This window comes from Mus musculus, chromosome 4 (genome assembly GCF_000001635.26).
Source record: "Mus musculus strain C57BL/6J chromosome 4, GRCm38.p6 C57BL/6J".
In the NCBI taxonomy this organism is placed as follows: Eukaryota; Metazoa; Chordata; class Mammalia; order Rodentia; family Muridae; genus Mus; species Mus musculus.
The window spans coordinates 97,839,043-97,864,447 of NC_000070.6; the positions used below are offsets into that span (position 1 = coordinate 97,839,043).

Here is a 25,405-nt window from a genome sequence, read left to right on the forward strand (position 1 = left end):
ATTTTGAATAAATGTAAACAGAGAAGGAATTTTGCCTGCAAACTTTAGAATTCTCATCTCACTTGGCTGTAGTAACTGCTTATTACAGTAGGCTTCTTTGTGGTTGATGATAATAAACAAGGAATGGATTTCCAACAGAAATTTCCCCCAGTCTTCCCTAGGGCATCTGAAGTGCCTTTTTTCTCCTGTGGGCTCCAGAGTCATGGGCAGTGTTGAACAATTAGCCCAGAGGGAAGCCCTGGAAACAGTTGGTCCCTCAAGGCTTGGGAAGTCACAAAGGCTGTGCTGGCAAGGGGGAGGAGGGAGGGATGATGTGGGGGCTGGGGGGGGGTACTCAGAGGTAGTGAGAGGGGTGGGGGTGGGTTGTTTCCCAGATAGTTTTCAAAGAACAGAGGTTGGTGTGCTTTGCTGTGGGCCCCGAGAACAGTGCAAGTCTGCTTCAAATTCTTCTTTGTCTTTATCTGGTACTTTCTCTAGCACATTCCTTTTGGCTTAACAAAGTGTCTTCCTTTCCTGTTTCATGGTCATTGATAACAAGAGCTTGAAGGCTTTTTGCTTCCAGGCTCTGCATGGAGTGGAAAGAGGAACACATAGGAGGGGGACTTGCCATCTTAGAGATGTTTCCCCATTTTTATCACACAAGGGGAAAGCTGTCCAGTGTGCAGAGAGGACCCAGGTTTTCATTTTAGTCTAGGGGGTGATTGATTGCCTTTCTTTCAAGGGCCTGATGGAGGAGGTCAGAGTCTTAGAAAGGGAAGAAGCCAGGGAAAGGGAAAGAAGAAAGAGTGAGATTTATGGCCTCCTGCATCACGGCTTTTATGTCGCATAACTATTCCCAACACTGGAAGTTCATGACACGCTCGCTGAGAAACAGCTCTGGAGTACAGAGCAGTGATCTGCATGCAAAGAGGAAATTACACAGTCCAGCCTCTGCTCTGCCTGCTGCAGAGAGCACACTCAGCCCGTGATGGACACAGGTTCCAGTGGCTGCTGGGCATGAGCTGGACCACCCAGCACCACTTACACTGTGCACAGGGTGGCTGGCGATGCTGTTTATAAAGCATTGTTTCAGCAAACAGACTTTGCTGTTGCTCCTTCTGCATCTGCCCTCTTCACTCCCAATGTGGAAGCCTTGGGCATCTCATGCCAAAGAACACTGCACTAATAGAGCCTCTGCCTCCACCCCTACCTTTGATAATTGAAGATCTTTTAAAATGTTTTTGTCTTCCATTTTTTATTCCATATGGGCCCTTAGGTAACATGACCCAGTGTGGCCATTAAATGGCCCTGCTTACAGTTGGATTGCTGGGTACAAAGCAAATTTATGGTTGTTTATTCTCTCCTCCTATCAGCTATTAGTGCCTAATCATATGGTCTATCGATCATGAGATTAATCGCCTGCCCATAGAGGCAGCGGGTCTTGTGGAATGCTTCCCTGCGCCAGAATGAACTTCAACCTTTTATACAAACTGGAAGAGTCAGAACCATCATTCACTGCCTGGAGCCCCAGGAGGTAAATCCCTGCTTCTCCAAGCAGTGTTCTCTTCACTTCCTTCCCTTGTGTAAAACTTCAACTCATTGATTCAGACACACACAGAGCCTTTCTGAGGCACCCTATACACAATGACATAAGCTGCAAATACGTGGGCTTTATTACACGAGGCCCACAGTCTGCATAATTAAAGATCTCTCTGCACTCCTATTATAAATTCTCATTTTGCAAGATTTATAGCTGGGCTTTTAAATTTTTCTCAAGCTAAGACTTTCTAAGAGTGTTATGATCAGAGGTCTATTTTCTTTTTTTTTTTTTATGAAATGTGTTTCTTTGAAGATATAAAAAGCAAACTCTAGAAACCCCGTCATAGAGGTGTCAGCACACAGAGGTTAGCCATGTAAAGAGTAGGTACTCTGTACCCTAGAGTGGCTTTGCTGACCTTTGTCCCTCTGCAGTTATGAGGGCCAGAAGCCCTGTGGTGTCCTGCCGTGTCTGGATGTCCTGCTCTGTCTCTATAACTCCAAGGAGGAGGAGGCTGGGATCATACGCCATTGATCTTTTCCCAGCCTTGCTTTTACTTAGCCTAGCTTTCTCAGTGTGAGTCCTGAGTTTGTTCAGTGAATGACCCTCAGCAGGGACTAGGAGACTTGCTTCTTTGTGTTGACACTGCCCTTGAAGGCAAGGGTGTACACGTTTAGGTGACACTCTGCAGTCTCTGAAGACAAGTTCCCTGCTAACAAAATGACTATACATTCTGGGCTGGTCACTGGTGTTCTGTGGGTTAAATGCTACTAGAATAGTGCCTTCAAATGTTTGATTGGAACATGTCAATGGAGTTTGCCATGACCTCACTGCTCCCTATTAGTCACAGTGTCATCACAGAGTATCAGCAGCCTGCTTTATCTCACCTACGCCATCCTCAAGCACTTATGATTTCTTCCGGTATTTTCCTATAACATGATCCTTGGTTACTAGGGTTTGAAGTCTGATATTTGGGCTACTAAGTGATGCCTCTGGCTGTTACTTTAACCCTCTGTTCCAGTCCTGTTATTCTCAAGAATCTCAGCTATTATTATTTTTTGTTTCATTTTGTGTTTTGTGGCCCAGATAAACAGCAATGGATGATTAATTTGTTTTCTCCCTTTGAAGTAAATAAGTATGTATAGTTGAATACACTGAGCCATTGTACAGAAGGTGAAATGGTTTTGTGTGACTAGTTGGTTGATAGTTTAGCTTGTGTGATTGCTTGGTGGGTCAGTGTGGAGGTCCTGTTTGAGGTTTTGATATGCTAAAAATAGCTCCCAGATCTTTCTGACTTTTCCCACTTGTGGTGTTTGTAGGCTTAGCGTAAAGTTTACTCTTTCACACGCTGTTGGAGTCCTTGTCTGTCTACACTTGCTCCTTCTTATTTCGCAACTTCCTTTCACTGGTGCTGTGCTGCAGCCTCCCGTACAACCTGTCTCTTGCTGTGGTAAGATGAAGGGAACTCTCTCATGTGAGTTTACTCAGAAGCCTGATAGCTGTAGTTTCCTTCTATAGTCAAGAGCATTTTGAAGGATTTGCTCTAAAACAGTGGTTCTAAACCTGCAGGTCGTGGCCACTTTGAAGGGTTGAATGACCCTTTCACCGGGGTCACCTAAGACCATCAGAGAACACAGACATTTACATTAAAATTCAAAATAGTACCAAATTACAGTTATGAAGTAGCAACAAGAATAATTTTATGGCTGGGGTCACCATAACACGAGGAACTGTTTTATTTTAAAGGGCCACAGCATTAGGAAGGCAGAGAAGCTCTGCTCTAAAGGACGGGAAGTCAGTATGATACACGATCCTCTCTTTTGGCTCAACTCAAATCTATTGAACTCAGGTTACTTGTGAATATTTTAACTTGCACATTTAAATGCATACATTTAAACAAAGCCCATTAAAGATCTGTACTGTAGAAGTAGTCTGTGTATAAACTACCTTTTAATTGAAGCTTGTCCTATCATGCTTAAATAATACAAAAGTAAAAGCTTTTGAAGATGGCAGGCCAGTTGGTCCCCATGGTTGCATGAATAGTTTGGGCTCTGGGGTTGGACTGGCTTACCCAGTCTGTCAGTTATGAATATGTTGAGAATACCTGGCAGAACCCTTGATGTCCTTGCCTATAAAATGGGATAATACTTTGTTCCGAGGAATAAATGAAAATGACTTAAACAGAGGACATACAGGCCATGGAATAAATAATGAATATTCATCATCATTTAGCTAGAATTTAATGAAGCTCTATTTCTGAGCTTGGAGGCTTTTCTTTCCTGACCATAGCCAGTTCACCATACCTTGGGAAAACTGGTGGTGCACTGATGTTAGCATACTGATACCAAACTAAGTCTGGATCAACATGGCACACTATAGCCCAGAATCCCTGGACTCAAGCAATCCTCCTGCCTCAGTTTATCAATTAGCTGTGATTATGAGTGTGTCCCACTATGCCCAGTGAGATTTTTCATTTAAAGAGCATGAATGTATATCTCATGAAGACTTCCCATATTTGCTGAGTTACCCATGTTTCCAGGAGGTTCTATTGTGGTACTTTCTTATTTGCCATCAAAGGTCCCAGATGTATTGCTTTCCATGTTTCTGAAAACATGCTAAGACCTAGATCTAATATAATGACATGACTGTTTCTCTAAAGTTTTCTTCCCTCAGACCAGTCTCAAAGTTTCATTGCAGAAATCTCATGGACCATGCTGCCATCCTCTGTTATTTCATGCTAGTAAAAGTATGAATGTGACTGTTGGACTGGCAAGATGGATCGGCAGAGATAGGCACTTGCTGCCAAGCCTAATGACCCTAGTTCAACCCTCTGGTCCTACATGGTGGAAGGAAAGAATAGATTCTTTAAAGTTCCTTAAAATAGATTTCCTTAAAATCCTCCAACTGCCACACATTTGCTATGGCCTGCCTGTCTGCACATGAAGACACATAAAACACATACACAATAAATAAATAATAAGTGAATAAATTGAATAATTATAACTAAAATTAAAGTAACTTCATTATGAATCATAACATTAGCAAAAACTTTAAGCCCCCGAGGAACCAGAGCTGGAAAGATTCTGAGATGTCACCTGGTCCAAGTCCCATTTTACAAATAAAAACCATGCCTTTGGCCAGAAAAAAAAAAGATCAGATTTGAATAGAGCTAACCTGTAGGCTTTTAAATTTCGTGCTCAATGGAATCTCTACTCAGCTGCTCTGTTATGATTTTGCTCCTTTTGCAGGACTTGTATGTATTTATTAGAGACCGTCGAGATGTAGCACTGGGCATTACTTTTGTGGCAAAAGCTCTGAAACTATAATCATTATTAATGGATTCCATTATTTGGGAGAGCGTTTTAGGGACTACAGAGGATTCATTGCATTGATCTATTGTGCCACGTTTGTATTATACCAGGTAGTTTAAAATGATATTCTCTTAACCGTTAGGCTAAAACATTGTCCACTGTTGGCAGTTATCCCATCATGAGACCGTCCTTTTTGCCACTGAAAATACATAGTTCTGCTGAAAGGAGCCTTTTGACCGGTCCCCAGTGCCTTGAATGTGTTTAAATCCCTCACTACTAAAATGGGGGGATTACGGCTGCTATCATTGTTCTAAAACAAACTTCCCTTTGGACGATAACAGCAGCGGTAAATCAGATGTTGAAGAAAGTACCAGCTTAACTTCAGTTTGCTTTAAAAGGGTTTCCTCTTTAATTGACAAGTGTCATGTATAATAGAGCACGGTAGCTCACATAGAAAACCCTGGGCTGGGCTGCCTGCTGGGGCTGCAGTTCTTAATGAACGTACAAGTGAATACACGGAGGCAAAAATTTAAAGCTCCCCAACTGGGGAGCATTCACCCCGTTCACCATGGTCAGCCTGGTGATCAGCCACACTGATCCCGCTGGGACTTGTCTTGGGCATGTGGCTTGTGTGGCTTTCAGCGCTGGTGACTGGTATCTCTCCTGGTGGTATTTGGAAAGATAGACTAGATTCTGATGTCAAAGGAATAGGCAAACGAGATTGTTTTGGTTTTCTTTAAAAAATAAAATAAATGCACTAAGCTCGTTGAGACTCACATAGTTGCTTTGCATCATGGTGGTTTTCATGGGCTCTGGGCGACTTGCTAATAAATATCCCTACGTTCCCTCACATTGTTGTCCTTTCTTGCCTTTCCTCTGCTTCCCAAAAGAGAACACAACTGGATTTTACAGGTGATGTTTACAGCCATCCAAGACACTTGAATAAGCACTTAGAATACTGCCAATAGAGGCAGGGGAAAGGGCATATTATTATCAAATTAAGTAATGGCTGGGCAGTGATATTTTATTTATTAAAGCATGTCTGAGTAGAATGGACTCTGGTTCTGAAGAGCACAGATTTGAGAGGAATGTTGAGTTTGGAAACGTGGCAGCCCACAGCCCTGTGTATGGTTTAAATTAAACCTTTTTTTGGAAAGCAGAATAGCTTGAGGCCACATTTAAGGGGAACGCTGCAGCAGAGTGGGCCGGCTGTGGTTTTTCTTTCACTCTGTCAGCGGCCCACTTTCCCTTGTTTTAACACAGAAAAAAGACTTTGGACTCCTTCAGACCAACCACATAGCCTCTCTGCTGACCACAAAAAGGAAGCTTGGTGAAGAAGCCATAGGATTAATACCCACTGTCTCTTAACCCAGCCGAGGGTGAAACTCTGTAAGAGATTTCTCTGGTCACGCTGACACTGTGGTTGGACTTTAAACATTTTAAATCAAGCACAACTTTGAATTACATTATGCCACAGTGCTCTGTAAATTGTTCTCTGAGATACCATGTTAAAAGTTATTTACACGAATCCCCAGGTTTCAGAGGAATAAACCGCTAACAGCTTTGTGTATCTTACAGAGAAATAAAAGGAAAATTAAAGATGTGTCTGTGACAGATTAGCTCAGCTGAGGCAGGGGAATCACTGGCCATAAGAGCTGATCTTTCTTAAGCAATGAGACTACAGGCTCATGACAGAAAAGCCTTCTTGTCTTCCAGAGTAGTAAGATTAAGAGTGTGGGTTCTGCTAATCACTTACCAGCTTTATTAATTAGCCACATTATTATTATTATTATTATTATTAATTATTACTGTGGTGGTGGTGGTAGTAGTGGTGGTGGTGTGCCCACCACAGAATTCTGGGCAAGCCTACTACTCCTGAGCAACACCCTTAAGCCCAACCACATTTCTAGTTTTCAACTAGAAAAATATGGTTTTTTTGTTTTGTTTTTTAATAGAAACTCACGTTTCTTTAAAAACTGTTTGCACTGCAGAGAGTTCTACTTAACATACTGGTCTACTCAGATGTGAGAAATAGTTGCCTCTGTGTCTTGAACATTAATTTTAACGATTGGAATCTTATAACCCTGATTACCTAATCATTTATTTGCACAAAGAAGTTCTGAAATTGCTCAAAGAAACAAACAACCTAAATCCCCATGCATTGGCTTTTGTATTTACTACAAACTGCCTGCTTTGGATTAATATATTTTGAAAGAAATACTTGGAATTTATATTTTGTCCAGCTCAAATAATCAGCTTTTCACAAGTGTACTAGATCTGCATTCTGGTTTCTGTTTAGCAAAGAATCTTAATTCATTTGAGAAGTTGTAGAAAGAAAATCCCTATACAGGTTTCAAAGCTTCCAGTAACCATAGGGTTAATCTCTGGTTGCCCTGTAGTGAGGGCTTCATTAGAGAAATGGGTCTGTATAAGACTTCGTGTGTATGAAGAAGTACAGTTGTCTTCCTGCCTGCACATCCCAGCACTGTTTAAATACTTTGCCTGTGAGCTGCCCATTTATTGTGGTTTATTTGCCCAGGTGTCTTCAGAGCATCTTGTTCTGTGCCTGCCTGAACTTACTAGCCACCCGGAAGTAGTTGCCTTGTGTCTGATCTTTCTCATCTTGCTAGAATTATACTGTAACTAATTGAATCCATTGCTCACTGTCTTGTTTTTCTTCCCCATCTTCCTCTCAGAGGAATCATGTCAGGACCCTATATGCTCTAGTCAAGGAAATGGCAACCGACTTACCAAGACTGGCATTAAAGGTAACCCTAACCCAGAAAGATGCTTTCAAGGACAAAACATTGTAAGCATTCTTACATGTGAGAATTAACTACTTAATTGGGTCATGGTGGAAGCCAAATCAAAGTGTGATGTTGAGCATACTTTGAAAGTTGAAACTTGCAAGTTGATGGCATCCTTTCCAGGCTCACCTTGGAATCAGGGGTCTGCCAGCTGCAGGTCGTTCCCTCTGTACACTTCTCTCTGGCTTGTAACACCCCAGCACCTCAGCTTTCTAATCTTTGAAGTGGAGAAGTTGATTATCTCTTTGTTCTGCCTATCTCAATGGGTTGTTAAGGGAATAAAACTAGGCAAGGTAGATGAAATCCTAAAATGCTGTGAAAGTACATGGCAGCCAGGATCTTGGTAGATGACAGTATTTCTCAGATGCCTTCATCAAATCAGCATGAGCTACTCTGGATTGGGAAGTGTCCCATGCTGGGAGGGAGAGAGAGCATCTAGAATCCCTCTTCCTGGTAGAGGATTTATATTTTTGACCAAATCATTAGGACCCTTTGTTTCCCTCTTGTCTCATCTCTGAGGTGACCTCAGGTAGCAGTTCTCACCGTGTCATGGCAAAAGCAGCACAGCTCTGGCATTTGGAAATCTTCTGGAGATGCGTGTCCCAAGCCCCTTCCCGGGTATGGAAGGGCAATGGTAGGGAGGTGGCTCCCAGCACTGTGCTTTGTAAAGAGAGTTTGTGGGATTCTGAATTAAGCTCTATTTCCAGACTCAGGCTGCAGTGCCATACAACTTACAACTAGGATATTTATGCCTTGTTTCTGCCTGCTTCACCAGGGCTGTGCCCAGTTCCATGATCTGGAGACTCTTCCCAGTGCACAAGACCTCAGAGAGGGCAGCCAAGCATTCTTTTGGTGTGTCACACCGGGTGTGTGGCCCAGAGAGCTGAGTTTGCAGGGGGGAGCAGAGACTTCCTTCTATGCCCCAGTACAGGGGAATGCCAGGGCCAAGAAGTGGGAGTGGGTGGGTTGGGGAGCAGGGTGGGGGGAGGGTATAGGGAACTTTTGGGATAGCATTTGAAATGTAAATAAAGAAAATATCTAATAAAAAAAAGACTTCCTTTTCTGAACCTTAGGGCCACACTCTCCTTGGCCAAGTATTTCTGGTGTGTCTCAGCTTTGGGGCCCTGCACAAACTCTCCAGATGCGGGAGCTTCGCCGCCATCTTCCTCATCAACCCCCTGTTTCCTGGCGGCTGCACCAGCTCACATTCCTTGGAGTTTTCAAATGCCTTCACAGACTATCAAAATCTATTTCCATCTGTGGAGATGGGGGCTGAGGAAGTAAAATGCACATATCCCCTTGCAAATACACTTCATGAGTCACAATTTTGTTTTTACATTCAGAAGTATATCTAAACACGAGTGTGTGTGTGTGTGTATATGTGTATGTGTGTGTGTATGTGTGTATGTGTATATGTATATGTGTGTGTATATATATATTGAGGGCCAATTTCTACTTGTCTGAATAAATTTAGAAAAAGTGCAAGCATAGTCTTCATGCACAGGGTAGACCCTTGAAGTCTATAATCTTTTCTGTTCTAGATAGAACTCTGAATTTTTATCCCAGAGTCGCAAATAGCCAGAGCAGACAGTTATCTCAGTCTGGAAAATAGAAAGATATGAGATGTGTGATCTGATAGCTGACAGCAGTGGCACTTGAACACACGGTGAGAGCAGCTGAGGTTTGATCATAGCTTGAGAATCTATAGATAGGTAGTTAGATCATATATGTGTGTATATTTGTATATATTTTGTTCATAAGTCCGATACACTTAAATTCCTCAAGAGTTTGAGTGCTTACTGCACTGGGACACTTTGATAGTATTTTGTGTTCTTAGTGATATGACAGGAAAAAAGATTAAATTACATTTCTGCAGACCAGAATATTAGTAACAAAATTACAGATTTCTCTCCAAAATGTAAAAAAATAAGTCATTAAAGCGGTAAATGTAAACAGCTTTGCAAATTTATAATCATAGAGTTCTGCATTTGCTAGAGCCCTTCTAAAGGATTTTACCTAGCATTCCATATCATCTGTAAACAGGAGTGTCTTCTTCAGAACCATGTTCATGGAAGGCTGTATGTGTTACAAAGGTCCAGAGGCCCTGGATATCTGTGAGTTTGGGGCTTCCTGTTTTTTTTGTTTTTTGTTTTTTGTTTTTTGTTGTTTTTTTTTCTCCCAGAGAAAGTCGAGTGGGAAGTCTCTGGAAGCCTTGTTTTCTGCAGCCTCTGATGCACTCATGTCTGGAGCCTGAGACTAGTTTCTGGAGTAAACGGAGGACTCCAGGGTTCCACGCTTCCTGGAACAAGACCTGGAACAGTCTGTGAGGACAGTTCAGAAATCTCCCAGGAGATTTTGGGTGGTTCAACTCTTCATGGTTTTCAAATACAAAGAGTTGACCTAGGTGTTCTGAAATCTTCTGTGGCCACTCAGGTGAGATGGCTGTATCCCTAGGGTTCTGGAAATTAATCCAGCACAGGTCCCAGAGTCACTGACAATGTCCTAAGGTAGCACAAAAGATGGTGGTGGAAAATCATTCAGTTACTGTCTACTGCCCACTGCAAGGAAAAACAGCTCTTACAAGCAGGCACTATTTAGGGTGGGCCATCTTGTTAGCCAGTAGGGCTGTATTAGGTGTCTGTAGTGTCTGCTGCCACAGCAGAATATAGTAGCACTTCTCATTCGCCCCCCTCCCCTGACACAATCCATAACTCTCTTAACCTTTATTATTTTTTTTGCATGATGTCTAGTGTTTGCAAATGGCAAATGGCTGGAGAAAAACAGAGTGAAAGTTTATATAAAATATTTATACCCTAAAGATCTTTTATCTAGTGTCATTCAAAAGATAGAGAAGTGAAAAATGTATTGCGAGTACATTATCAAGAGTACATTATAAATTTAAATCTCAGATTGAATAATACCAGCTGCTAATGTGTGGAGCTTTGGAAATGAGTCACTTTTGAATCTCAAGAATTTACTGCATCAGGTCAGTTACACTTAAGAAGGAAGTGCCTTTACAAAAAAAAAAATCCTATACCGGAATCCAGACTTACATTAGTAGGCATTAAAAATCAAATATTTGTCCTAATATTTATGTTAGGATGCAGTTACATAGAAATGAGATGTAGGATCTGAGATACTTTATGAAAAGTTTCTCAAAAATATCAGGTACTTTTGCTCATATGCAAAGAATATATATGTGATTAAGATTTGCGTGTTTATAATCATAGAGTCAAGTTATGTGACTATTGCTATGCAGATTTAGCTCTGTTCTTTTCCCCAATAGTTAATTATTTATTTATTGGGGTGGGGGAATAGAACCCAAAGTCCTTTAAATGTCAGACAAGCATTCTCTACTGAGCTGAAATATATTATTTTTAAAACCAAGAACTACCAGTTGGTTTTTAAGAGGTCATTTAAGAGGGTGTCATAGTATTGATAAGGCATTTATATAGCATATTGACTAGATTTCCAGTCACAATGACTAGTGTTTACTATAATTATTATCTTTTTGATATTATCCTACGCCCCCACTATACTTATATCTTTCTTTGGTGGCATGGTGCCTTCCTTCTCTTTGTAGGTAGGGTTTGGAGGCAAAACCAGAATCAGTGTGCCAGTTGAAAAGCCAATAGTCAGAGAAAGGAAATAGATCTCTATGTGCAGACATGGCTATATTTGCTGGATATTTGGATTCCTTTGCGCAAAACCAAAAATATTTTGTTGGATACAGTGATGCCTTGTTTTCTGTGATGCTCAGTATGTATTTCTAAAATACTTATTTATATTTTATGTAGATGAGTGTTGTTTGCATGTGTGAGTGTATACCACATGCATGACTGGTTTCTGAGGATGCCAAAGGAGAAGAACAAGTTTCCTGGAACTAGAGTTTCAGGGGGTTGTAAGCCACCACGTGGGTGCTTGGAACCAAACACGGATCCTCTGTGAGGACATGGGTATGGGGAGCCCTTGTCCTAGTGCTGATGCTACTGTTGGGTGTTTGGTGTTCTCTATTAGTGCTGTGTGAAAATTCTAGGCACAGTGTTCCTAGTTTCTTTGCCCTGAAGAATCTAGAAATAAGAATTTTATGAGAATTATACAATGTTTTAATGCTTTAAGTGATTGCAGCTGTGTCTTGAGAATACTGCTGGCTACAAGAAACAGAAAAATCTTCGTTTATCAGTAGTTTAAACAATGAATTATTTTTTCTTGTGTAACAGTGAATCTGAAGGTTAGTCATTGTTGCTTTATTTGCTCTGCTCTGTCAGGAATCCAGACAATTTTCTAATTTTTATGTCCTAACATTCCTTTCTCCTTGATTAAAAGCACCCCAAACACTTGTGTCATTGTATGGCTGCCACCGTAACTCCATGGCAGGATGGCAGAGCAATGGCTGAACCAGCTTCACTTGCTCCATTTATCATGAAGTGAAGACTTCTCCAGAAACTACACAGTAGATGCCACTTCATCTTGGGCCATTCTGGCTAGAATGCTTTTGCAGTTTCTGTAAGGGAAGTTGGACAGTGACTATCTAGCTTCTAGCCTCTCTGGTGGAGGCAGTGATAAAGGTGCAAATGGCTGTTACACTGTAGTTGAGCAGTGTCTGGTGACATTGCAACTAATTGAATGCGAAAGTCAGCTCCAGCACCCAAAGAGCGGCAGCCTCCAGGACATACCCAAGCCCCCCTCCAGATTTTGTTATTATAAAGAAAAATATTATTGGGGTGTGAAAGGAGAGAAGCAATCGGAGCATTATTTTTAGGCTAAATTATTTTGCATTATATAGAATTTGTTCTTTCCCAAATGAACAAGTTTAAAGGAAAGTCATGTAAATGTATTCCTTGGAAACTTATTTACAGTTTTAGTAGAGAAATTACGGAGGAAAAAGCATTTGATGTCTTCTGTTTTGCTGTTACATCTGAATTTCCTTAAACATACTTTTTTTTTTAAACCATGGATAAGCTTCATTTTTCTTTAACTATTTCATCCTAAAATAAATATATATATTTAGATTCTAAATGGCATGTGATTTTATAACCTCTATTGGAAGGATTTCTTGTCTGTATTTAGCTGAACATTTCACTCAAACACGGAGAAGTTCTCCCGAGATGCTTTACAAAAGTGGCCATTTTAAGCTGATTAGAACCGTACTTCTAGGCATGGCTGTAGTTGGAATGCTATGAAACAAGTGTATACTTAGCTAATTAAACTCGACAGCTATGGAATTTGAAGAACTCTTAATCACAGCCAGGACTGCACTAAAGGGAAACCATACCTGTTTGACTGGAGTACTCCTACTTGCACGTAATATTTCTGTTTACACCTTTCTGCCACTTATGTTGAGTTAGCTGTTCTTTAATGCCCTTGACAAACTCAGGAAGTCACCAAGTGTAGATAAATTGAAAGAATATATTCCTCAAATTTGATCTTGATTACTTCTTCTCAGGGCTATAAATTTGTGTTATCATGACCTGGATGTTAATAAAACTTGAACTCCAGGTCACCTTTAGGGTTGGTCCCCATACACCAGCGTGTCAAGTGTAGAGTCTGTGAGTTGGCTGTTTGGTGAGTGCACTTCACAATGGACACAGTATATAATCACATGGTAGGCTCAACTAGTTAGTAAAGGTTCTGGTGATACTGGGATGATAGAATAGTCAAAATAGAGAGGAAAAGGCAAACATGTTTATCAGATCCAAGCTTAGGCAATGCTTTTAGAACTATATAATGGGGTAAATATGTGAAAAGAAGCCCACTATACCAAGCAGTCTACTCAGGATAACAGTGAAGAGCAAGTACAGAACCGTCTTCAGACCTAACTTATGGTAGAATTGTAATCACTTATTTGGTGTTTGGTGAGGCATAATTTATAGACAAGGAAGAAAACTAAAGTACAGGGATGTACTTGCATGGGAAATACTTGTTTTTCCATCTACTCTAGTATATATACTGATCAATAAAGCACTATGCTTAGTGTATCAACACTGTCTCTAGTCTTCATAATGATATATAAACTAGGCCCTGATGCCCAATTTCTTGGGTCTTTGTGCCAAGTGCCTTTCTAAAGTTGCTAATTGTACACTTTAGAGTTGAGATTTGAATCCTGCCCCGTCTGTGTTCCATACTCATTTCCTCTCCACCAGAAGGTCCACCCACACTGAACAATTGAGAAGAAAACTAGCAGATGGACTTACATGTGGGTAACTGTATGTATGATAGTGTACTTATCAAAGGAACAATGCTTTAGGATATGGGCTTGTGCTGTTAATTATACCTGGTGAAAGAAACTTTAGCATCCCTCTATAGACTGTGCCGACACATGGATGCTGGCTAGTCCCTGAAGACAGTCCATCCAGGAGTATTCATTGAGCTCTTACTTTGCTGGCACTAGAAAGATAATGCTCATGTACTTGAAAACTTATTTCTTTTCCCACATGACTTTTCTAATGTTCTGTAGTAAGGGAAGTGCTCTGAGAAATGTCTTTCAGCAATACATCAATCTGTATGTGGAAGGCTAGGTAAGTGTGCTCATTTCTCATCAAGGACTGACCTGGAGTTAGAAGTCAGGTTTTAGGATACGCTTGCTTTCCTCCAAAGGAGGCATTTTCTTTGTAGAGTCATTATGATATTTTGTAGCTATTAAAATTTGCTATCTTCATGATTGGCTGTGCACTGAACGGGATGAAATATTTATTAAGGTCATATCACTGTTATGTACAAAGGAGCACAGAATGATGTTTATGCTCTGCTTCTGGGCAGTGTTTCTGCTGGTGCATCTATGTCTGTAGATGTTATTGATTATAATTAAGCCAGTCTACATTGTCTCTTGGAATTTACATGAGTTTAAAAATCAATCCCTCACATATTAATTTGGAATTGTTTGAAAGGATCTTAGTCTAATGATCAACTTTTCAACTATTAATCCTGCTGTTGTTTTTTTTTTTTTTTGAGTCCAAAGCATGTGATGTCTCATCAAAACATTTGTAGTGCTTAGATGTTATGATCTGTTTAGTTTTCTTTGGTTTTATTCTATCACCAAACTTTTGAAAGACTGTTATAGTTATCCTTTGTCCAGTAGATGTCTGAGTATGCCTTGTTCAAATCATGAAGACTATTTCAATTCCCTATCAGATTCTCTCTGCATTTGTACATTTCCTGTACACTTCATAAGGTTATGAGGCTCTGTGCTGTTTGGCATCTCACATACACTTGATGGATTGGATGGGGATCACTGGGGGGCAAGAGGTCTGACTTTGAGCACAGTACTAAGGAATGCTGTCAGAGCTTTATAAGAGATTTCTGTTACTTTCTCTTTTTTTCTTTTTTTTATTAGGTATTTTCTTCATTTACATTTCCAGTGCTATCCCAAAAGTCCCCCATACCCTCCCCCACCCACTCCCGACCCACCCACTCCCACTTCTTGGCCCTGGCATTCCCCTATACTGAGGCATATAGTTTGCACGACCAGTGGGCCTCTCTTTCCACTGATGGCCGACTAGGCCATCTTTTGATACATATGCAGCTAGAGACACGAGCTCCAGGGGGTACTGGTTAGTTCATATTATTGTTCCACCTATAGGGTTGCAGACCCCTTCAGCTCCTTGGGTACTTTCTCTAGCTCCTCCATTTTCTGTTACTTTATTTGCACTTTATTTGAAGCAGAATTGATAAACATATTTATAGTAAATATTGGGGCACTAACAATCATGCAGGCTTGTGAAGCTGATCCATACAAACAAAGAAAAGAAGCATTTAATAAGCACTGTGAAATCCAGTAGTGAGGTCCTGAAGAGCCAGTGCTCTGTGCAAGCCTGAGACTGATTTATATTTATGCTGTTTCTCTCGGGAACTGATTTCAGGGGCATCGATTATACTTCTGCCCAAGTGGACTGCCTCGGTGTGTACATGTATACTCTAGGTGTGAATTAAGAAATCAAACTGAAAAGGTAATAGTTCTGATATGGAAAATCCTGCAGTAAAGTGCCCTTTTATTTCAGTGATGGAGAAATAAAGTGAGTGTTATTTAAACATGAACTCATGCTAAATACACAGCCATCTGAGCCTTTATTTAGAATAGATTTATTTCCTCAAACAAGAGACTTGTGGAGATTATGGGCAGCAACATGTTCTTAGGACCTTGATTCTTGAAGATGTTCAGTAAACAGTTCTCACAAGTAGCACTATGTCTGGAAAACCCTGCACCACTCCACGCTTCCTGGGCGGAGGTTATGTGTCTTCTAAGGTTAAGTTTTGAAAACTTACTCGTGACCATTGTGGAGCTTTCAACATGGAGTAGAGGTCTGGTTTTTTTTTTGGTTGTGTGTGTAATTATGAATCACTGTTGAATATTTTCCATTCACCAACTTATCAGTATTTTCTTTTTCACAACAAGACTGGCTTCCTTTGCTCACGGAAAGTCCCCAGTTTGTTTAGAACACAGACTATCTTATCACAATTCTGGTGGAGAGAAGATGCAGCTACATAAAACAGAGAAAGCTGAGCAGGGTTAACTCCCAATATCAGGCCTCTATTTGTGGGAAGCCCAAGTGCACAAATAACTTGTTAAACTTCTCCCTGGCTCTGGTTAAAGGGATCTTTACTTGTAAAGTTTAGCTGGTTCCTCCCTAAAGTCCTCCCCACCAAATTAATAATTTCAGGAGATCTTAAAAGCTTTTAGAAGACAATCTAAATCCCCACTCCAGCTACTACAAACTAAAAAACAACACAGAAGACCTGCTGCTTGATCTCTTTAGTTGTGCAATAAGCACACACTAGAGGATTCTAAATATTTAGTGTCCCCTCAGCTCCCAGTGTTCTTAGCTTTAGTTAAATAGGGTCTCTGAGACCCTATTCTTACCCCCTCCTGCAGCCTCCCTCCAGGAGTGCTCCTCCTTACTGCCACCCCCATTTCTCTCTGGAGAATTCATTTGTACTTCAGCCTGTATTGTAACAGCCAGCTCTTCCTGATGTTTCTGTGGGCTCAACTGAATGTGAGAAGGGCTCCACCATTTCTGTCTGGTTGGGCTCTGTAGTCCTCTGCCTTGTATTCCAGGTGAGCTCCATTCCTGTAGCTGTTGCGATGACAAAGAACAAAGCAACCTAAGGGAGAAAGAGTTTGTTCTGGCTCACAGCTCCTTAGTTCCATTTGCTGTGACACTGTGAACTTGGCCTTTCTCGCTCTCTAGGATTTGGGTGTTTGTCCTGCCTGTCTCTTGGAAGGCATGGTCACAAATGACGTAGATAGCCAATCTGAACTGTGCAGAGAACCTGTACACAGTCTGGTGGAGTCCTCATCTGGACCCATAGAGCTATCTTGGAGAACTCATTCACACAGTCTCTAGTACTATCAACTGTCATTCTCATTGGGTATTCAAAGGCACCTCTGACCCAAAAGAAGTTGAGTGATCTCCCTAAAGGCTTGATTAAGTGGAGGTACATTGCTTGACGAGTTCATGGCGGTTCAGAATCATTTGCCTGGTGGGGAGGAGGAGAGACAGCTGTGAACGTAGGCGTAGAGGAAAGCCTAGGTTAGACTCCTGGCTGCTGTGGTGCACCTGGGCAAGTTATAGCCAAGGCTGATGTTGTAAGATTGGGCCAGAAACTTACATTGCTAGTAAAGGCCTAGGCAGGCACCCAGTATTAGTCATTTCCCAGCACTGCAGATATTGTAAGGTTTTGAGATGTTAAGGATTAGTGCGCTTTTGCCTCTGGGTAAAGTCTTTCTCCACTGATCCTTCTGATAACTACAGGATGCGTGCACCACATATTTCTTTCTGGCAAAACTCTTCTTCATGGCTGTGGTAGGAACCTTAGGAGATGGTCTGCAACGAGCAAATATTACTCTCACTGCCGCCTTGATGGGTGGATACTCGTCACAAGGCTGACCTAGCCTCATGGATGGAGCACTGGCAAAGGTGTCAGGGTTTGCCGAGCCTTTAAAGGAACAGACTTTCTTTTATTAATAAGACAGTGACAGGTCTCTTAGTTTGTTTAAGAGAGAGGACGGGAGAGAGAGATTGTTTCCTCAATAGAAAAGGACGGGAGCTTATAGAAGACGGTGTCCATGCTACTTTATGTGCTTCTGCCTATGGTCAAACGGGAATGATGTGCACGCTGCTCTCCACTGGCATGCACACTCAAACGCTTGGCTGTTTGGTCTCATAGCTGTTGATGCTGGAACCATGGAATATTTGCTTACTCCTCCACTTTCTCTCATTCATGGTCTTTTATAAAATTCTAATTATTATATTCTCGGAAACATAAATTAAAAAAAAAACTAGAGAAATTTTAAAATGCTAAAATTATTCCAGACTAAAACGTATAGGATGGTACTGTTTACCCATCTACTTGAATTAAGAGGCCAAGCAAATGGAAATGTGATCTATTTAAGAAATCATTTCCTCAGGCAAGAAGCATATTTCCTATATACCTTGTAGCTGGACAACATTCCTTGCATTTGTATTTTGAGAATAAGCTGAAGATATTTTGAAAGTAACCAAGCAGCTTAGTAACTTCTTAGACTTAGCCAAGAAGTGCAAAGATCTATAAATGCTATCTGTAATGCAAGCAGATTGAATCATTCAAGTCCCAAGTCTGGTAGAACACAGAGTGGACAAACAGGGAGAAATTCCTTGTTTAGGGCGGGCTTTGAGTCTATCTTCTTTAAGGAATGGCTGAATACTGCTGATAGATGTGAGAACGATCACGAGACTTTGCCACCTATGGCTACCGTGTCTGTCGTGCTGTGCTTGTCATGTGCTTCTGGAAGGTGGCTCATTTTGTTAGGGGGAAAGAGAGTACTGGAATAGGCTTGTACACTTAATTCTGATTTGCTCTTCAAACTGCTTGTAAGAGAGACAGGAACATTTGGCCTATGGAAAAGGGTGGGATTTCCTCTGAGCCCCATTGGCATTCTCAAAGACCAATATAGAGAGTAATTTCAGTGTATCTACCTTAAGAGTTTTGCCACTGAACATAGAAAGGAATTTCAGTGATGTTTCCCAACTGGGGATAAATGCCAGGGAAGAATCCATAGAGCTCTGAGGACTTCAACCTCCAGGGGAAGAAAGCAGTGATTTATGGATCTCTCTAGAAATTATGGTTGGGTTCTTTCCACTCTCAACCTAGTCTTCCTTAGTCATGTGACCAGAATTCAATTATCTCTGCCATAAATAATCTTGTGAATGGAAGCAGTGTGTTTGGCAGTGAATTTCTGTCTCCTAAAGAGAAAGGAATAACGTTAGACGTTATTAAAAATAATACTGTATGAACCTCTATTCCAAATACAAGTGGCCGCAAGAGTGTGGCTCATCTCTACAGAAGGTAGCTTTAAATGAATTTGGTACATGCTAGTGACAGATTGCATAAAGGTTGGTAATACTTTTTGAAATACGTGTTTTGAACAGGCTGTATTTAGAAGTTTATTTATGATTGGTTTGAGGATAAAGCCAGCCTGTTGGTGCATAACAGAGTTGATCTGGCTCTGACTAACATCCTTGAAATATTTAATGAGAATCTGGTTTGAGCATTTGTAGTCTCCTGGGCACTGTGGAGATAAGGGCACCCATTCTTTAAATACCAGTAGCCTTTGTTTTCCTACCTTGCTCCATGTTCCATGTTCTAGACTAGGGAAGATCAGCATTTTATAGTCAAAGGCTGTGTGTCTTGAAAATAGCCATTTTGCTACCTATCCTCAGCCAGTAACAATTTATGTCTAGAAGATGGCAGAGAGTGCTGATTTAAGTCATTTTATAACCAGTGTCCTTTACTGGGAGTGAGTAGCTCTGTAAATTGTTTCAAGAATCGGAGCGTTTTTCTTGGTTATTAAAACTTGACCATCCATCTACACAGGGCTCATTCAACTGAGAAAGTTTTATTGGACCCAAAAAATAATAATCCTTTATATTCGTATAGTATTTGCAGTTTTCAAAGGGACTCTTCACATCCATTTTCTCGTTTGATTTTTCTGACAACACCATGTAATAGAGAGAATAGGTACTGTTACCTCCAAATGAGAGATGAGGGACCTGTAGCCCAAGTGCCTGTAAATCCTGTTCAAGGCTTCACAGCTACTAAATGACAGAGGCCAGAGCCCCTGAGGTTTGATGCTGGCCCAGAGCTTTTGTTGCTCATTTAGGAAAGAAGCTGTTGGTTCAGGAAAAGGAAGCTAAAGGACAGCTGAGAGGGAGGTGTGCTGGCCTCCTGTACTCCTTACCCACCACGAGTGTGATGGGGCAAGATCTTGACTCCACGCCTGCGATTTCTCTTCTTTTCTCTGACCACAACAGGTTTTGTGGCAAAGATGACACACAGACAAGTTGTATGGGAATTCTTTGGAAGGTGCACATTTACAAATGAATGGAAGTTTCAGTCTGTATATTTTCCCCAGAGTAGAGGGCCTTTGTTCTCCTATAGAGACCTGAAATCTACCCACAGGAGAGGAGAGCAAGGATCCATTTTATTCATTCCCAGGCTGTCCCTTACCACTCACTCTTTCTGATTGCCCTTCATTTCCTTCCTCTTACCTTTCTGAGCTGGGTGTCATGATGTTCCAAAGAGGATGTCAGAGTCATAGCCAGATAACCCAGCCATGTCACTTTCTGACTGTTCAGTTTGGGGCAGGCAGCTCTTTTTTCAGGCTTGGTTTCCTTTCTCTGAAGCTGGTCTAAAGATGGTACCTTAGGGAATTGGTGAAGTTGACACATGAATTTCATGACATAGCAACCAGTTCTCGGTGCATTCTCAGTAAAGTATTCTGTATTAGGGATGAGCCAGCAGAGACAGGAATCAGGCCAGAGCTGATGAGAGCACTGGATTTGGTCTCAGCCTGAGGCACTGCTATTGCATTATTGCTCTGCTTCCATCCATCTTGACTCTCTTCCCCTCACGTGTGAGAGCTAAAAGAAGAGTTGAGTTACGAGGTGAGGGCATTTTGCAGATGGAGAGGCAATAGCTAAATGTAGTAACAGAAACCCTGCCCTGGGTCTGTTCCCAGCCTTCCCTGGTGGTTGTGAAACACATGCACCCTCAGCAGGCCAGGGTAGCATGCAAAGCTGTTGTGAAGGCCTTTCCCACACACCACTACCTGCCCTGAAAGCCTTGTGTGTGCTGACGCTTCACAAAGCAGATGGTTTCTTTTGCTTTCCACGTGGTTTTGAAATGAAATGGACTTTTGATGAAATAGGTTGGGGAATTCCACATCCAATTATGAATCGGTGAAAGGAGCAGAGAGAGGGTGTACTATAGAGTTTAGAAGAATTCGATGCTCCTGTTTCATCCAGCATTGGGTTAGGGAGGGAAGACTTGAATAAGTGAATCTGCTCCTCAGGGGTCCAAAACCAGCCACCAGCCCAGAATGTGATGTTCACTTTAGAAACCTGAGAAAAACAGAAGCGGCCTTCCTGTTGTCGTGATACCATACAGTGAAATGGAAGAGCAGAAAGGGACTGGCTGGTGATGGAGCTCAGTGGTAGAGCACTTTCTAGGTGCTACCCAGTTATGTTCTCAGCAATGGAGAAAACAAAACAATAAGGTTTCAAAAAAAAAAAAAGAAGGAAGAAAGAAAGAAAGAAAGAAAGAAAGAAAGAAAGAAAGAAAGAAAGAAAGAAGAAAAGAAAAGAAAAAGAAACCAAAAGCAAACAGAAAACAAAAGTCAAACCAACCAACAAACAAAAAAACAAAAACCCAGCAATCCCCAAAAGAGCAATAATAACAAAAACCACCTACCAATAAGCAGATAAATCAGGGACCAGAAATTCAGGGGAGTCTGGTTCTTAGAGCAGGATGGAGAACTGAGATCTTGGCTTTTGCTAGACCACACGCCCTGAAGCTAAAGTCATGTTTTAGGTTGTGACAGCTGAGATCCATGAGTAAACTTTTGACAGGACCCAACCAGACATGATTCAGTCTTTGAGAACGTTGTGGCATGCGGTGGGGAGGACCCTCTGCAGCTCTGCAGCTGCACTGTGTTATTGGTGTGTGGCCTCCTTCCCAGCTCCAGTTAAATGACTTAAAAAACACACTGTAAATTTTATCACATTACAGAACCAATCACCAAACATTATCTGTAGTTGCTTTTTAAACTGAGATTACTTGGTTCTGGAGTTTATTATGATTTTAAGATTTTGAGAGGCATAGTAGGGTAAGTGGGGGGATATCATTAGAGCCGACTCTTAGGGGACAGCACCGGCTACTCATGACTCTTGTAAACCCTGGGGACCTGCTATTCTTCCCTTATTTCCTGAACAACTACAAAGCAAAACACAAAAACAAAACACTAACCCTGCAGCACAGGAAGGAATAATGTGGGAGGCGGGGCTTGTGCGTTTGCTAGCCATGGGTTCTAGTCTACCTGAGTGATGTCAGAGAGGATCACATGTTGTTGGCCATCTTCTGTACCTGCTTCGGCCGCCTCTTCCTTTATAGTTACTTCACTAGTCATTTTCTCACTTAGTCATTCAGCATTTTGACACTCATGTGTGTTAAGTTCTGTATTAGTCATATTTCCGCTATTGAGAAGCCCACAGTCCAATGGAGAGGGAAAAAAAATGACAGTCACCAGCTGATTTCTGACAGAATTAAAAGCACAGTTTAAAACCTAACTTAGTTGTTTTCCTTTTTATTTGTTTTTGTGTGTGTAGTATATGTGTGTATACACGAACATGTGGATATGCCTCACTTGTGTGTGTATGTATTCCCTCCAGGGTTTTGGGGGGGGGGGGAGCATAGGTAAATGTCAGGTGTTTTCCTTAATTGCTATCTATATCCACCTTTGTTTTTGAAGAAGAGTCTCTGACTGAACCCAGAGCTTGTGGGTTGACTAGACTGGCTGGCTACTGAGCTCCAGGAATCCTGTCTCTGTGGTCTCAGTGCTGAGGTAACAGGCAGGCCCTACCCAAGTTTTCCATGGGTACTAGAGATTCCAAACCAGGTCCTGAATGAGCTATCTCTCTAGTCCTTAAGTTGTACTAGTCTTAGATGTCAATACACAAGTGGGAATCTAGTGTCAAAGGCTTGGCTGGAATGGAAGTGGATAGAGGGTCTGGCCTATGTAGCACACAGCAAGGCAGCTGTGCCTCAGGCTACATTTACTGAAGAGGGAGGCCAGAATCCACACAGAAAAATCTCAGCCAGGGCTATGTCAGCACAACTGAAATGTGTGTTCATTTTCTCTTCATTATAAATTTTACCATTTTTGTTTTGTAAAACATTTTTTTAAATTGAATATTGACCTTTATAGGATGAAGAGAGGCAAGTATCAATTAGTAAATGGAAAAGGACATTTTTTTTTTTACCCCAGGGTACTCCACATATCTAAGAGATGTTAGTTTTATAGCTTCTCATGTTATATTCATTCTTCATTTGTCAGAACAAAAACTTGTCTATCCTTTGTAAGAAACTCTAACAATCCTTGGGGATATATAAACTGGAATGTACTTCTGTGAACTCACAACAAACAGCATCATAATAATGTAAGGGTTGTGTACCTGTCGATGTTCTGATGATATCTCAAATAAATAGTAGGCAAATAAATGGTAGGCAAATATCTCGATGTTACCATAAATGCTCGAACACTATTTTGCATAGTGCTTATAGTAAGAGAGAGAAATTAAATTAGTTGGCATATCATGTAGTGTATATATCTATATCTATGTCTATATATATATATCCTCTTTTTAAGATATCCCGACTCCCCTGAGCCACTGTGAATGAAGAGGGGCTTTGATAAACCATCTCAGCACTGGCCCCGTAAGGCCTTGACATTTGCAAACTTTATTATTTTTTTTTGTCTTTTGTCCCATGCAGCAGCCACTCTTGCAAATCAACCTTGGGAAGTTAGCATTATCTTAATGAAGATCTATAGGAGACTTTATCTTCAGACAGTAAATCAGCTCTCTAGGCGCCATTCATCTCTTCCTTCAGTATGAGCTGGTGTACCGCACCTCACCAAAGCTCATCTATCTTCTGTGGGTCCATGGTTATTTGCTCTGCCCACGTCTCCTAGATCATCAAGCAGGCAGGGATGCTTTAAAAGTCACGAAGGTCAGCTGAGATGCCGAGTGTTGCCCATTACTTGAGAGGTGGTGCTCCATCACAAAAAAGAGGGATGCACAAGAGCACCTGGATTAGGCCTGGTTACTCAGAGGCTGAAAGAGACAAAACAGTGAGCAACAAAATAAAAATGTTGAGAATTTTGAAGTCTTAGGAATAATTTCCTTACTATCTGGGGAAATTATGCTGGCTTTCTTTCAGCTTCACAGTTAATTCTACACTCTGTTTTATATGCTAGGTGCTTTTTACAAATGGCATATCATTTCCCATGGTCCTATCATGGTATAGGTGCTGTCATTCCCCATGCTCATAGGAGGGGCTGACAATCACTAAGGAGGCTTAAGTAACCTCCTGAAGGATAATGGCCACAGGCTGGACTCGAGGGTCAAGGGCACCTGTCTCCAGCAATTCGTTTGGGAGCATGGGTATGCTTCAGTCTTCTTGGAATTGTCCACTTGTTGGGAAGATCAATAGGAGCCATGCACATAGAACACTGCAGAGAAGTTACTCTTGGCAGTGGGCCCCAAACCATGTCTTCAATGTGTTTCAAAACAGTCCTTGTTCATCAATTTATATTCCTTCCCGAGTGGATTCCATGACAAAGGTTTGGGTCTACATAGTTTATTTGGGAAGTGACCCCAGGAAGTATAGAATTGGGGGCAGGACAGGAAGTCTTTATAAGCAAATAAAGCTGGTACCAGCTGTGTTCAGGCCAGTTCAATCCTGATGGATGCTAAATATACCTGTGATTATTGCTCTGAGAAGTAGAGCTTAGCTCCTGAGCATGCCACTCTGCATCCCTAGACTCCCCATACGGCAGAAGACCTAAGGAGCAAAGATTGGCTATTTATGCCTGAGGTAGGAACACAAGTACATTCCAGCCTCAGTGACCTCCACGGTGCCAAGAGCAGAGCCTGCGGGGAAGAGCACTGGCATTTGCTACCATGTTTGTTTTGAAGCCAGTACCCATTCTGGCTGGGATGTGTCTAGGCTGGGACCCAGCCTTGGGAGTGGTAGCTGTATTATTCAAGCAAGGCCCAATGGACACATGGAAGTTGGAGCTAGCTAGGATGGAAAGATGGGGTTTTCAAACCACGAAATGGGCCTCCTTGCCAGTTCTTCACCCTCAGCTGATGGGTAAACTCCTAGACTTCTATAGGTCTCAGTTTTCTTATCTCCAGAGTGGATGTAGCAATCCCACAAGACTGACAGGCTTCATCCTTCAGAAAGCTGTAGCACAGTAGAACCATTTGCAGCCAGTGCTTTGTGCAGGTGGGAGGTCAGGAATTATTAGGATATGGTGGAGCAGCTCTTTGTTTTACAAGAAGTGTCAGAAGAGTATTGTCATGATAGCCGAGGAGTCCTGTATACTTTGAGGGTCAAGGGCAAGAGAGGTCACATTTAGTCATGGCTCCTTTTCACTTAATTTTTGGCCTGTAGTACTTGGTGCCCCTGTGAACCACCAGGAAAGGAATGTTTGCCTAGCAATTCCCTTAAAGTATGAAGACTTTTTTCTTCCTGTTGAACACTGGTTTGGATTTACAACCCACAGAGCACCCACTGCTCCCCTCTCTGTTACTTTCTATTAATTTTCTATGTAAAAGCCAACTTTGTCAATGGCTGCTGATACCAAACCAATCTGGATTCTATGTGAGAAGCTCACTTGGCCCTCCTAGCAGGAAGGCCTGTTGCTGTCATACCCTTTTGATTGCTCATTCCAG

General features: G+C 41.6%; 1 protein-coding gene and 1 long non-coding RNA gene across 10 annotated transcripts in view; one reads left to right on the forward strand and one right to left on the reverse strand.

Annotated features, from left to right (window-relative positions):
- Window positions 1-25,405, forward strand: part of Nfia (nuclear factor I/A) — a 540,811-nt gene that overhangs the window by 260,977 nt on the left and 254,429 nt on the right. The gene's annotated exons all lie outside the window — the stretch shown is intronic.
- Gm19417 overlaps window positions 1,798-25,405 on the reverse strand; it is a 28,170-nt gene continuing 4,562 nt past the window's right edge. The window contains exon 2 of the long non-coding RNA XR_376437.4: window positions 1,798-23,779. This is a non-coding gene — a long non-coding RNA (predicted gene, 19417). The remainder of the gene's footprint in view (window positions 23,780-25,405) is intronic.